At 38.3% G+C, this 11884-nt stretch overlaps 1 pseudogene; it reads left to right on the top strand.

Annotated features, from left to right (window-relative positions):
* The first annotated feature begins 8236 nt into the window (after nt 1–8236).
* On the top strand, nt 8237–11263 carry LOC101719493 (cullin-4B-like; annotated as a pseudogene).
* The last annotated feature ends 621 nt before the right edge of the window (nt 11264–11884 follow it).

Here is an 11884-nt window from a genome sequence, read left to right as displayed (position 1 = left end):
CTGGTAGCAGGTTGATTACATTGGACCACTCCCACAATGGAAGGGACAGCACTTTTTCCTTACTGGAATAGACACTTATTCTGGGTATGGATTCTCTTTCTCTCCACATAATGCTTCTATCAACACCATTCACAGACTTACCGAATGCCTTATCCATTGTCATGGTATGCCACACAGCATTGCTTCTGACCAAGGAACTCACTTTACAGCCAAAGAAATGAGGTAATGGCTTCATGTTCATGTTACTAATGGTCTTAGCATATTCCCCATCATTCAAAAGCAGGCTTGATAGAACAAAATAGTCTTTTGAACAATACAGTGCCAGCTAGGTGGCAAGATCTTTCTAGGCTTGGGTAAGGTTCTCTAGAAGATTGTATATGCACTGAATCAGTGTCAAATATATCATACTGTTTCTCTCATAGCCAGAATTCACAGATCCAGAAATCAAGGAGTGAAAATGGGAATGGTACTACTACACTACTACAACTAGTGACCCATTGGCAATTTTTTTTGCCTCCTCCTCCCAGGAACTTATGCTCTACTAGCTTAGGAGTTCAAGAGGGGGAGGAGGAGTGCTTCTACCAGTAGGCACAGCAATAATTCTATTGAATTGGAAGTTAAGACATCATCCTGGCAACTGTGGGCCCCTCATGTTTCTCAGTCAACAAGCTAAAAAAGGAATTATAGTGTTGGCATGGCTGCTTGGTCCAGACTTCCAAGGGGAAATTGGACTACTACTTTATAGTAGAGTTAAGGAAGAGTATGAGAATATAGGACATCATTTAGGTTATCTTCTAGCATTACCATATGTTATTATTAAGGTCAGTGGGAAACTGAAACAACCCAGTTCAGGCAGAATAATAAATGACCCAGGCCCTTCAAGAATAAAGTTGTGGATCACCTCTCTGGGTAAAGGACAAAAGACCCTGAGATGCTTGCTAAAGGCCAAGGAAATACAGAATGGATAGTAGAAAAAAAGTAGTTATATATACCAGCTATGACCCCCATGACCAGTTACAGAAATGAGAATTATAATGGCCATGGGCATTTTCTTCCTATGTTGTTAAATATATATTTGTACACATATATATTTATGCAGATTAAGCAGATACCTTTGTTTTCTTCCCTGTCTTATTTCTTTGTCATGTAACATAACACAGCTTAATGTCACACTTAACTGTTGTTATATCTGCAGTATAGGAATTAAGTTATGGGATATCAGGAGAAGAGTAAGCATCACTCAAAAAACTTTGCTTTCTATTCTGGGTAAGGGATTAATTTTTTTATTATGTAACTATATGAGATAGTTACATTATAATAGGTTATATTATGACTTTGTTGTATTATTTGATGATTCAATATGATGTCAGGAAATGAGCTTGCGTGTCAAATTGACAAGAGGTAGACTTGTGAAAGTGAACTTGATTGTCAACTTGATTGGATTAAGACATCTAGGAAATTAGTAAAACATTTCTGGGTGTGTCTGTGGGGATGTTTCTGGAAACAATCAGCATGTTGATCTTCAAACTAGGGATGAAGGCCCACCTTGAATGTTGGTAACACCGTCCAGTAGGCTGGAGATCCAGATGAAACAAAAGTAGAGAGAGAAAGCTTGGTGGCGTGTGCAAGCTTGATTCTTCCTGAGTGGGTGCATTGTTTGCTGCTGCTAACCCCTGTTGATATCAGATTCCAGTTTCTTCAGCAACCTTTTGATGTTGATTCACACCAGTGGCTCCCCAAGGACCTTCCAGGCCTTCAGCCTCAGATTAGGACTTGCATCATTGGTCCCTCTTGTTCTGAGGCCTCCAGCTTTTCAGAATGAGCAGCTATTGGTTTCTCTGGCTCTCTGGCAGGCAAACAGCCACTGTGGCACTATCTAGCCACTGATCAGGTAAACCAATATCATAAATCCTCCTTTATAATTATACATGTTCTATTGGTTCTATTCCTCTAGAAAACACCAACTAATACACTAGAAGACCCCCCCCCCTTTTTTTTTTTGGTACTGGGGATCGAACTGGGGTCCTTGCGCTTGTGCAGCAGGTAGCAAAACCACTGAGCTAAATTCCCTGCCTAGAAGACCCTTTTTATGGGGCTAAATGTGCTTCCAGAATTTGGAAGGTCTTCCCTGATCTAATATGTGCACAACCATTTGTCATCTTGAAATGCTAATGCCCATACCTAGAAGCCCTTTCCTATCCATTGCCCCAGGCTCCTTAGACCAGGAGTTCCCTAACCTTCTTAGTACCAGGAACAAGTTCCAAGGAAAAGCATTTTGCCATGGATGGAGGTGGGGCAGTTCAAGACCAGAGTCTCCTAAGAATTCACAGTGGGGTTTGCACTCCTATGAGCATCTAATGCCAGCACTGATCTGATAGGAGATGGAGCTCAGGCAGTAATACAAGTGATGGAGAGTGGCTGAGGACCCCTTCCTTAGATTAGACCTTTTGCGTATAGACTCCAAAGTGAAAAGTGAACCAAAATTTACCTGTCCCTTGGAGACTTGATGTTTCTACTATTTATCTTCCTTAATAGAGGTTCGATTCTTTGCTTCAGTGAGTCTCCACAGCTCTCTCAGCTCCAACATTGCCCTCCCATCCACTTGAGCTGTATTTCTCTACCAGGAGGTCCTAAGTGCCTTGAGGCTCTGAGAAAGTGCCAGTTGTGATTAATAAAGAGAATGTGCAATGAAACTCTGAGGGCATGGAAGAAGATAGACTCAAAAGTAAAGCCCCTTCCCTGACCCAAAACAAGGGAGGTATAATGTACTGCCCTTCTATCTCACCTCCATAATTCATATTTTTAAGAAAGAATATGGCCTCTCTTTAAAAGGAACTGAGCTCTCAAATTCTCACTGTAGTGCAGGGCTCAGATCTCTATCATGCACAGGGCAGGGCCTACCTATTTGATAGGATTGATTACTCACAAATAGCTCATTGTTAGATTGTGTGCACAGCCATAAAAATGATGATGTTTTTGTGTTTTTTGCTCACACATTCTGAGTTCCTGAAAAAGAAATGCTGCCTTGGGGAGTGATGGTGAAACAGAATTATCACAGAGTCTCTCATCACCTTCCCAACTTGTTTTGTGTGTAATGAGATTTTTGTATTATTTTTTTTAAAAAAGAAGAAATAGATGTTTTCCCAAGGGAAACTTTCTAACAATGTCTTTTTTAAAAAATTCTTTTATTGGTACATTTTAGGTATAAAATACAGTTGCATTCATCATTGGGATCTTGTACCATTACATGAGTATCTTGGTTCTTATTTTTTTCCCCTTCTCTTGCCCTCTCTTCACCCCCTCCACCCTTCCCTATTTGCAAAGACTTTGTTTCCATTTTTTTCCTTTTCTCATATTTTTTCTTTTCCCTTTTTTTCTTTCCCCTACCCCTCCCACTTCCCCTGCACCTTTAGACCTTTTCGTCCTGTTATACAATATCAATTATACATTTTTTAAATTACAATATCAAGATCTAGGACACATTACCACAGATTTTACAGAATTTAAAAGGATACAGAAAGCATATTACAAAAATCTGTTTTGAAATAAATTTGACAACTTCTAAGAAGTACCTTGGAAGACAAATTAATGAAGCTAACTCTGGAGGAAATATAAAATTTGAATAGCACCTATTAAAGAAAGTATATTCCTAGCTTGAAAACCTACCTATATGACAACAGGCTCATATACATTTTAACTGATAAATTATATCAAACATTTAAAGCAGAAAAAAGAAGGAACACTTCTCCCCTCATTTTAGGAAATCAACCTTGTGCTAATCCTAAAACTGGATAAAGATAATAGAAGAAAAAAGTATGAACATAGATAGAAATTTGTTTAACAAAACAAACTCTTAGAAGTCAGATCTGGCAGTATGTAGAAAGTGGTTTTTTTATAGGGATGGCATTGTTGGTTTAGCATTGGAAGATCCACCCCCAGAAGTCAACATTTTAACAGAGGAAAGGAAAAAGCCATATGATCCTGTCACTAGTTGGAGAAAAAGTATTGGACTAAATTCTACAGCTGTTCATGGTAAAAGCTATCAGGAGACTAGAAGTAGAACAGAACCTTCTCAACAGATTAAAGACATGTACTCCATACTTCCAGCGAGAATGCCTTATGTGAATGGAGAAGATACAGTGCTTTCTCCCTAAGGTGGGGAACAAGGATAGATATGCCTACTCTTCATCTGTCCATTAAACTTTGAAACATAGGCCCAAACCAAAATAGTCTGGCAAAAAAATGGCAAAATTAGGATAGGATTGGCAAGGTAGAAGCAAAATCTTTATATGTAGATGAAATGATCATCTACAGAGAAAATACTAAGAAATCTCTAGGAGCCCCTAGAACTTGTGTTTGAATTTAGCAGAATTAGAAAACACAAGGTATATATAAAAATTCAGGTCAATGTATACTTACTATAAGTGAAGAACTGGATATTGAAATTTAAAAGTTATGTAGGAGTACAAAGGACCTAGGAAAGTTAAAAAAAGTGTTGGAAGACATTTAGAACCTAATTTTAAGACTTCTTCTAAAGCTACAGTAATCAAGGCATCAAGGCAGTGTTGGTGTAAGGAAAGACATATAGATCATTGGAATAAAACAGAGAATCTACAAATAGAACCACACATATATGGTCCACTAAGTTTTGAAAGATTATTTAACATTAGCGTTTTATAGAATATAAACTCAATTCAAGAGCCGAGGAAGAGATAGTGTTTGCAGCAAATGGCACTAGAACACCTGGTATCCATATATAAAAAATTAACCTCAACCCTTTATTTCTGTACATGAAAATAACCTGAAGGGATCTATGAACCTAATTATGAAAGCCTAAAAGTATAAAACTTTAAGAGGAAATTACAAGGGAAAATGTTTATGAATTCAAGGTAGGCAAGAACTACCTAGTATACAAAAGACATGAAGTATAAAAGAAAACAATTAATAAATGAGATTCCATCAAAATTTAGCACTTTAAATGACATCATTAAAATGAAAAGTAGTCCTTCAACAGACCATATTTACAATGCATATAACCTATGACTAGAATATATAAAGAACTCTTAGAGTTCATTAATAGACAACCCAATTAAAAAGTAGACATAAGAAGATGATAAATAGCCAGTACAGCACACGGAAAGGTATGCAACACTAGAATCAGAAAAATACTAATCAGTACAATAACAAGATTGAATTATACACTCATTAGGGAGATGAAGTTAAAAGTTTTAAAAGCCTTATCATGACTTTTTCTTTTTGTTGGATTCTCCCCCTTTGCCTTTAATTTGTCACGCCCAATGGATTCATTCTGCTGGGTTTCCTGGGGTTGTGATCTGCATTGTCTTTTCCTAGGGAATTGTCTAAAATTTTTTGGAGGGCTGGTTTGATGTTCATGAAGTTCCTGAGGTGCTCTTTATCATGAAGTATCTTATTTCTCCATCAATTTTGAAAGATAGTTTTGCAGGGTACATCAATCTGGTTTGGCAGCTGTTTTCCTTTAGGGCTTGAAATACACCACTCCAAGCTCTTCTTGCCTTGAGGGTTTGCATTGAGAAGTCTGCTGTGATTCTGATGGGTTTTCCTTTGTATGTGATTTCTTTCTTTTCTCTCACTGCTTGCAGAATTTTGTTCTTCTGTTGGGTTTCTGGAATCCTAACTATTATATGCCTATGTGTAGATTTTTTTTGAACAAGCCTAGCTGGAGTCCTATATGCCTCACTTATCTGTATCTCAAGTTCTTTTCCCCTCCTTGGGAAGTTTTCTGCCATCACTTCTGTGAACAGCTTTTATGTCATCTGCACTCTCTCCTGTTTCTTCATTGACTCCAATCAGTCTTATGTTATTCTTCTTTGCATCGTCTAGCAGCTGCTGGATTGTTTTCTCATGTTCCTTTACAATTTTAAAGCAATTTTTCTTTTCCTGGTCACTAATTGCAATCTTACCTTCTATATCTGAAATTCTATCCTCATATTGGTTCATTCTGCTGTGCAGACTTTCGATGGAGTTTTTAACCTCCTGGAAATCTGTTTGTATCTGTTTTATGGATTCCATTTGTTTCCTATGTTGGGATTCCATCATGTTCCTCAGATCCTCTATTTTTTTAATCTGTGTCCTCTCTAGATTTATTAACCATGTCTTGCACCATGAGCACAATCTTTGATGTTATCTGAGTAATTATTTCTGATTTCATTTTTCCCAGATCCTCTTTTGTTGCCAGTTCAGAGAGTCCAGGTAGTTCAGTATCAGATTGTTCCATCTTGTTTCCCTTTGGGGTTGCTGTAGGTGATCCAGAAGTCTGTTTTTGAGGCTTGTTTATGTGTCTTCTCATTTCCACAATGAGAGGGGTGCTTCTGGCACCTGCGCGGCTCACTATCTCTGCCTTAGGAGCTTGGGATGGCGGCAGGGGAGCTTCCTTCTGGGTTCTGGGACTGGCTCAGTTTCTCTGCCCTAGGAGCTTGGGATGGTGGCAGGGGACTCTAACAATGTCTTTCTCAGAAATAACACACTGGAACTGAGGGATACCCTCAAGATTCCCCAGGTTGTGATCATGAATACTAAAGCACTTTTCTTTACTAACCTCAAATAAGTAGGCCAGAAAATGAAAATAATATTTCTTTTAATTTCTTAGCTTGGTTAAGATTAAAAACTGAAAAGTCAAACCATATACATATATATATGTATATGGGACTTTTTCAACATGATAAAAAGTACCTGGAAGACAATCCAAATGAAATCATTTAAAAAGAAGTAATACTGACATATCTGCTGAGAACCTTTTCATCAGAATGTTTAATCCAGATCCAAGGATCTCAGTCTATTGGCTCCCATCCTGATTACTTGAGGACAGAACACAAATTTCAAAAGAATGAAAACATAATATATATCACTCAGAGGGACTGCCAAATTGAAATTTGGAGATATTAGCAAATGTACTCAATATTTCTTTCATCAGAGAGTAAAAATTCAGTTTTGTATTTAATACAGGCTGTTTAAAGGGTATCAAGATAAATAAAATATCAAATATTTCAGAATAAAAACTGTTAAGAACCGTAATAAGTATGAACTTGGAAGAGAGAAAAGAGAATGGATTCAAGGGCTCATAAGAAGAAAATAAGATCAGCCTTTCTTGTGGAATAGGAAGAAAGATACACTTGAAGAGGAGGCAGAGAGGTGTGGCATGGAGAAAGGGCAGCTGAGAAGGTGGAGGAAGGGAAGCATCACCAATCAACTAGGGAGGGGGAAGGGGCTACCTGTTTCCCTCAATAGACCAGAAGACTTGTGAAGATGGTAGTGCTATGGTTTGCATGAGTGTCCCAAAGGTCTACGTGTGACCAAAGTCTTGGTCCCATGTTGGTGCTATTGGGAGGTGGCAGAACCTTTGAGAGATGGAGCCCAGTGGGAGGTCCTTCAGTCATTGGGAGGATAGCCCCAGAGGGGATTGTGGGGCTCTGACCCCTTTATTTTTTCTTCTCTTTCTTTGCTTCTTGGCCATGAGGTGAGCAGATTTGGTCCACCAGATGGTCCTTCTATCATGGTCGATCTTGCCTTGGGCCCAAAGCATAAGGGCTAACCAATTGCAAAATGGAACCTCCTAAACTGTGAGCCAAGACAAACCTTTTCTCTTTATAAATTGTTTATCTCAAGTACTTTGTTATAGAAAGAGAAAAATAACTAACATAGGCAGGAACTGGATCTGTTTTGTTCCCTATTGTAATACCCACTGCCTAGCACAATGCATGGTATATTGTTGATTCCCAATTAGTATTTGTTGAACAAAATGAATGAGATAGTGTGGGCCTTAAGAAGAGAAAAATTCTGGAAATAGCTATAGTAGAACTATGCTTTGGAATAAAAAAAGAAATGAACAATGGGATTGCTAATCCAAAATTAGTTGGTTCGCATTAAAGACAACTAAATCATTTTTTTTCCAAGTTACGAAGCAACAACAGGGAGAGATCGAACAGCACGGGAGGGGGGATGGCAGGGCTGTTTACCTGTCTGCCTCCTCATTCGCTCCCCCTCCCCATTCGGCTCGCTCCTGGTGTCAGCCTATCCACCTTCCCAAACCCTCCCATTCCCCTCAGGGTGCTCCCCCCTTCACTTTCCTGCTTGTCCTCGGTGTTTCTCCTCTCTTCTTTCTTCCTTTCCCCCTCTAGCATTGCCACTTTCCTACATGCACGCAGGCATATAAACGTAGGCTTTTGATGCTCCTCTGCCTATTGACCCCGCTATTTTCATGTTTCCAACAGGTTTTTCTTCCCCCAATCCCTCAGCTCCTGCTGCTGCTGCCGCTGCTGCTGCTGCTACTGCTCAGGAGGTCAGATCTGCCACTGATGGTAATACCAGCACCACTCCACCCACCTCTGCCAAGAAGAGAAAGTTAAACAGCAGCAGCAGTAGCTGCAGTAACAGTAGTAACGAGAGAGAAGACTTTGATTCCATCTCTTCTTCCTCTTCCACTGCTCCTTTACAACCCAGGGATTCGGCTTCCCCTTCAACCTCATCCTTCTGCCTGGGGGTTTCCGTGGCTACTTCCAGCCACATACCAATACAGAAGAAGCTGCATTTCGAAGACACCCTGGAATTTGTAGTGATGTGAAGATGGCTGAGGAATTCCCCTCCTCCTCCTCCTCCTCCTCCTCCTCCTCCTCCTCCTCCTCCTCCTCATCATCATCATCATCACCAACTGCTGCAACATCTCAGCAGCACCAATTTTAAAAAAAGAGTAGGGCCAAGGCTTTAGCTCAGTGGTTCCGCCCCCTGCCTTGCAAGTACAAGGACCCGAGTTCAATCCCCAGTACCAAGAAAATAAATAAATAAATAAAAATAAGAGTATATTAATCTCTTCTGTGGCTTCAGTGCATCGTTCAAACGGCCTAGCCAAATCTTCTACCACCGCCTCTCGCTTTGCTAACAGCAAGCCTGGTTCTGCTAAGAAGTTAGTGATCAAGAACTTTAAAGATAAACCTAAGTTACCAGAAAGTTACATGAATGAAACATGGCAGAAACTGAAAGAAGCAGTGGAAGCTATTCAGAATAGTACTGAGCTTAAGTACAATTTAGAAGAGCTATACCAGGCTGTAGAAAATCCCTGTTCTTATAAGATTTCTGTGAACTTGTACAAACAACTGAGACAGATTTGTGAAGATCACATCAAAGCATATATTCACCAATTCAGAGAGGATTCATTGGATAGTGTTCTTTTTCTAAAGATCGATAGATGCTGGCAAAACCATTGTAGGCAAATGATCATGATCAGGAGCATTTTTTTGTTTCTAGATAGAACTTATGTTCTTCAGAATTCAATGCTACCCTCCATTTGGGACATGGGACTTGAGTTATTTAAGGCTCATATTATAAGTGATCAGAAAGTGGAGAATAAGACAATTGATGGCATCCTTCTTTTGATTGAGAGGGAAAGGAATGGTGAAGCAATTGACAGACGTTTACTTTGAAGTCTTTTAAGCATGCTTTCTGACTTGCAAATTTATCAAGATTCCTTTGAACAATGATTTTTGGAAGAAACTAACGGGCTCTATGCAGCTGAAGGCCAAAAGTTAATGCAAGAAAGTGAGGTTCCTGAATATCTTCATCATGTTAACAAAAGTCTAGATGAAGAAGCAGACAGACTTATTACTTACTTAGATCAGACTACCCAGAAATCATTAATTGCTACTGTAGGAAAACAACTTCTAGGTGAACATTTAACAACAGTTCTTCAAAAAGGTTTAAATAACCTCCTTGATGAGAACCGAATTCAAGATTTATCTCTCCTGTATCAGCCCTTGAGCAGAATTCGAGGTGGAGTTCAAGTTCTCTTGCAACAGTGGATTGACTACATAAAGGCATTTGGGAGCACTACTGTTATTAATCCCAAAAAAGATAAGACTATGGTTCAAGAATTGCTGGATTTTAAAGATAAAGTTGACCATATAATTGATATCTGCTTTCTGAAGAATGAAACATTTATCAACGCTATGAAAGAAGCAGTTGAAACATTCATTAACAAAAGACCAAATAAACCTGCTGAGTTTACAGTTAAGTATGTAGATTCAAAACTTTGTGCAGCCAACAAAGAAGCCACAGATGAAGAACTTGAGAAAATTTTGGATAAAATTATGATCATAGTTAGATTTATCTATGGCAAGGATGTTTTTGAGAACTTCTATAAGAAAGATTTAGCCAAGAGCCTGTTAGTTGGGAAGAGTGCACCTGTAGATGCTGAAAAATCAATACTGTCCAAACTTAAACATGCATGTGGAGCTGCTTTCACCAGCAAACTTGAAGGAATGTTTAAAGACATGGAACTTTCTAAAGACATCATGATTCAGTTCAAACAGTATCTGTAGAATTAGAATGTACCTGGGAATATTGAATTAACTGTGACTATCCTGACAATGGGTTATTGACCAACATACATACCTATGGAAGTTCATTTGCCACCAGAGATGGTAAAACTTCAGGAAATTTTCAAGGCATTTTATCTAGGAAAACATAGTGGCAGGAAACTTCAGTGGCAATTAACCCTAAGACACTATGTGCTAAAAGCAGAATTTAAAGGGGGTAATAAAGAACCTCTTTTTCAAACACTGGTGCTGCCAATATTTAATGAGGGAGAGGAGTTCAGTTTAGAAGAGATCAAGCAAGCTACTAGAATACAGGATGGAGAGTTAAGGAGAATGTTGCAGTCATTAGCCTGTGGCAAAGCTAGAGTTCTGGCAAAAAAATCCAAAGGGCAAAGATTTTGAAGATAGTGACAAATTAATTTGCAATGATGATTTCAAACACAAACTTTTCGGGATAAAGATCAATCAAATCCAGATGAAAGAAACAGTTGAAGAGCAAGCAAACACTACAGAAAGAGTTATTTCAAGATAGACAGTATCAAATTGATGCTGCAATTGTTCGAATTATGAAAATGAGAAAGACACTTAGCCACAATCTCCATGTTTCAGAAGTATATAACCAGTTAAAATTTCCAGTAAAGCCTGCTGATCTTGAGAAAAGACTAGAATCCTTAATTGACTGGGACTACGTGGAAAAAGATAAAGAAAATCCAAACCAATATACTTACATTGCATAGAATGTTGGCCTTGAAGCATTTGGTATCATATGCACTAGCCAGTGGATAAAATAACCATTGATTCTGTATTATTTGACTTCTTTTTTACTACTGATGACCAAATGAAGCAGTATAATGGAAATAGTTGAGTGGACTTTTTCTCAGTGGTTAACATGCCCATTTTAAAGAGTAATACTTACCCTTAAGAAGAATGTTGTCGAACTCTTTGCATGTTATTTCGTATGATGTGCAGAAACTCTTAAGAAAGTACCAATCTTCATGATTCCACTTTGGAACTGAGGAAGAGGGGGAGTTCTTATGCACCATTACTTATGAAGTAGAAAATTTATTTGTTTAAAGTGTCATTTGAAGATATTTAAAACTGCATGCAAACTTTATTTACAGTACAGAGTTCTGGATGTATTTATCAAATAGAAAAACCACCCTGGACTTGGTTGTTCACTTGTTTTGTGATTTTCCTTTGGAAGAAAAATGAGTTGTCATAGCTTACTGAAAGGGATGTTTTTTAAAAACTTATTTGGAAACAAGTTTTCAATTAGGGTAACAGTTGGTGTATAATATCTTATATATTCACATCCTAAAATTTTCCATTTGTGAATATGGAATGTGTGTATATGGCTTAGCCCTGAGTTTACTGTGCAGATTGATAGGTACTTATAAAACTAGCTAAAATAGAAAACTTGCTGATCATTTGTGCTAAGCATTGTGCATGCTAAGAGAAAATCCAACTCTTCATGTTAAATACTAATACAGTGTGATAATTGCAAGAGAGACCAAAATCAACATGTTTTTAAAATTATT

Source organism: Heterocephalus glaber, unplaced genomic scaffold, assembly GCF_053883595.1.
Source record: "Heterocephalus glaber isolate CG9 unplaced genomic scaffold, H.glaber_assembly_v1.0 deba00001555, whole genome shotgun sequence".
Classification (NCBI taxonomy): Eukaryota; Metazoa; Chordata; class Mammalia; order Rodentia; family Bathyergidae; genus Heterocephalus; species Heterocephalus glaber.
This window is presented reverse-complemented; position numbering and strand designations above follow the sequence as displayed.